Raw genomic sequence first — 3,428 nt, forward strand, 5'->3', positions numbered from 1 at the left:
GATAGATTAAAAGGTGACTTTCCTAAGGGAAAATGTCAAGTTTTAGTTTTAAATCAAGTCTTTTGTCACACCTATTGCAAGCTGGATCATCAATTTTTCTTTGATTGGCAAAGGAAGGTTGAAAATGATTTCAAATTGGGAAAAAAAAAATGAAGTGGAAGCAATATCTTGACATGGCTCATACATTCTTTGTTTGACTTTATGATTAACAAGCGGGAGTAAAACTCTTCCCATTGTAGTTTGTCAAAAGTCATTCAACTTTATTGATTTTGAGACTAATTTATGAATTTGTTGGGTTATGATACCCTTTGCGATAAGGCTTTGATTAATTCTTGTATATACACGTTGTCTGAAACTTCCCTCAAAATATATTATAAGATAAAATTCTAGATGAAACTAGGCCCTTTTTTATGAGCCACTATACAACAAATTTTCCCTTCATTGATGTAATCTTAGTCAGCCCATTCGAGCTTGAGCTGAGTTTTGTTGGCCACCATGTTGCATACCTTAACCCTTGTGATCCTCTATTTTTGGAACTCTCACGTCTCCCTAGTTGCTAATGATTTGTGATGTAGGCTAAAAGTCTAAGTTTGTGGGAGAAAAAAAATTAATTGAGTTGTGATGTAGGCAAAAGCATAGGTTTGGGGATTTGTGCACCAAAAGAATAAAGAGAAATGAGCATAATGCATAGAGCACCATAATCTTCAAAATGAAAGTGCTGAAATGAGTTTATAGATGCAAGGATGCTAAAAAGGAAAATAAAATATTGGTGTCAGCTCACAATGTGCAGATGCCTTAAGTGAAGATAAGAATGGGTGTTTGAAATAAGTGAACACCATGAAAAGGGAGAAATAAGGTAGAAGCGAATCGAAAATGTGGGTTGTATGCTCAAATGAGAAGTGAAAGCATTGAGGAGGTATCTTAGTCACTTGAAAAAATAATACCATACCTTTTTCTCAAGTCTAAGTTAGATCCACAAGTCCTAGGGGATTTTGAGCCTTGTCAATCTCCATTAAAGACGATCTACATATAGGGTAAGCCTATGATTTAGTGTGTGTATACTTGAATTCCTTTGTGAGAATGAATATTTTTTCATGATCTATAATCCCTTAAATTGACATTCATATGTGTGTGTGGGATTCTATCTTATGTGAGTGACATTACGTCCTTCATTTTAATAGTGATGTCTTGATTTCAATTGAGCTGCATGAATGGGATACATTCTTGTGACGCTTTAGGCGAACCTTAATGGTTGATTCTATTGACTTGAGATGCTTTGAAATTGTGTTTGAATGAAAAAATTACCCCAATTATATACTTAAAAAGTGCTTTGAATGAAATGAATTTTGAAAGAAAAACCTCTACCTAGTGAATGATAGTGGAACCAAGTGTGAGTTATGTTTGTATATAAAATATTTTATATTTGTTATTTTGAGTCTAGTGTGATATTATCCTATAACGAACCTCCCATAAGTCATGGGGTGAACCACTAGTGAAAGAAAATGAGGGAGAAAACTTTTAGTTTGAAGAGTTAAATATTTTAGGCTAGGCTAGGCTTGGACGAAATTTGAGTGAGATGAGGTATGAGGAATTCCGGGGAAAGGATTGGGTGAAACCTCTAGGTGTAGTTTATTATTTTGTTTCTAAGACATTGGGGAGTCCATAGGGTTTCGCGGAAGTTAATTCGGGTACGTAAAGCTCACTATATAAAACTTGGTGTGAAGGGTTAGTTTAGAACGTCAAGGCTCAAAGGTGTGCTGAAATGGGCTGTTTTTGGGAGACTTTTGAGTTTCTATCACGTACAACCCGCTATAGCAGGTGACATGCTGTTATAGTGGTGAAATTAATTCCTTCTATAGAGGAATGTCCCGCTACAGGTCACTGCTATAGCAGAGTTAGTCGCATTAAATGCATAAAATTCCAAAAACTGCCCATTGTTTGAAAATTTTGTTTTGGAAAGAGGAAGAGTGAACTAGGGTGAAATTTCTCTATTTTTCATTGTCATCATCAGTGAAGGTAAGTTAATTACTCCCTTAGCTTGGTAATTCAGCTCTTGGGCTTTAGATTTTATGTTGGATACCTTAGGGGAGGGTTTGGGTTGGTGAAATGGTGGAAAACCCATGATTTAAAGTATAAATCTCACTGAATTGGTCTCGAATTGGGATTTGGGCATAATCTGGGTGTTTCTAGTCCATTTGGGTATTATTGTGTGCATATTTACTGTTTGTAGACCAAGAACAAGTTAGGTATCATAATGGAAAAACTCAAGTTCTTTTGAGAATTTCATGCTTGATTCAAGGTAAGTGATGGTTGTTTGTTTCCCCTTTATGTTATGAATGCTTATTAACCGCTTCGTTAGTATTGTATGCATTATGTATGGTTAGGGTAATGGAAGGAGTATGAATCGAAATATTATTTTTTATCAATCGTATGCAATAAATGTGTTTAATTGGGTGTACAAGTGTGATTGCTTTTCATTGTAATTATGATTGTGATGTATGATTGCTAGTTTGGACGGGTACCGTACCTGGTATGGGATATCTATATGGTTGGCTCGGTAGAACACCAATACAAATTACTAACTATTGACTCAGGTACCATGTACCAATATTTGTCTGAAATCTATGAGAGAATCATGTTGGATTGTTGTAATCTTACTATTCATGTTTATTGTGAATATCAATTCCGGGTGGGGACTGGGAGTCTGGGATATGTGTATGATTGTGGTATTAACTGTATGTTATTTGTATTACTAAGTTGTGGTTTCCATTTTACATTTCGTATAACTAAAACAACTCCATGATCCTATCGATACACTGTGGATATTTTGTACTAATATTGCACTTTTGTTGAGTACATGGCATATTTCGACTGCTGCTTTGCGACCTCAACAGTGATCCTAGCGTTAACTGAATCCAAGGGTGAGCTACTTCTTCTAGGATGTCATGGTTTTGTCTTGTTTTCTAGTCCATTTTCTGGACTTAGACTTTCTTTAGTTTTGTTTTAAGGTCGCATCCCTATATTCTAAGACTATGTAGAGTTTAAGTACATGACTTATAGATTCTAAGGGGTATTTTCGTGATTATTTTATAACTTTGGTTTGGATTATGAAAGATTGTTTTTTTAAATTATTGAAAATTTCTTACTTTGGGTTGTTTAATAGACAGTGTGTTAGTAGAGGGGTTAGTATGGGTGCAACTCATGGCGAGTCGGGGGTCGTGACATATGCAAGTCCTATCTTGGGCGTGTCTGAGCTTAAATCGTATGTTTAGATAGTGTTTTGCTTAAGGACAAGCAATAGTTGAAGTTTGGGGGTTTGATGAGTCGGTATTTTACTAAATCACTAAACTCAAATTCATGAATTATTGCTATGTACTGATGCTAATTGAAAGGTTTTTAGGCCCTAGTTTTTTTTGTATGCAAACATT

Source organism: Solanum verrucosum, unplaced genomic scaffold, assembly GCF_900185275.1.
Source record: "Solanum verrucosum unplaced genomic scaffold, falcon-dt-bn FXZP01000163.1, whole genome shotgun sequence".
NCBI classification, from domain to species: domain Eukaryota; kingdom Viridiplantae; phylum Streptophyta; class Magnoliopsida; order Solanales; family Solanaceae; genus Solanum; species Solanum verrucosum.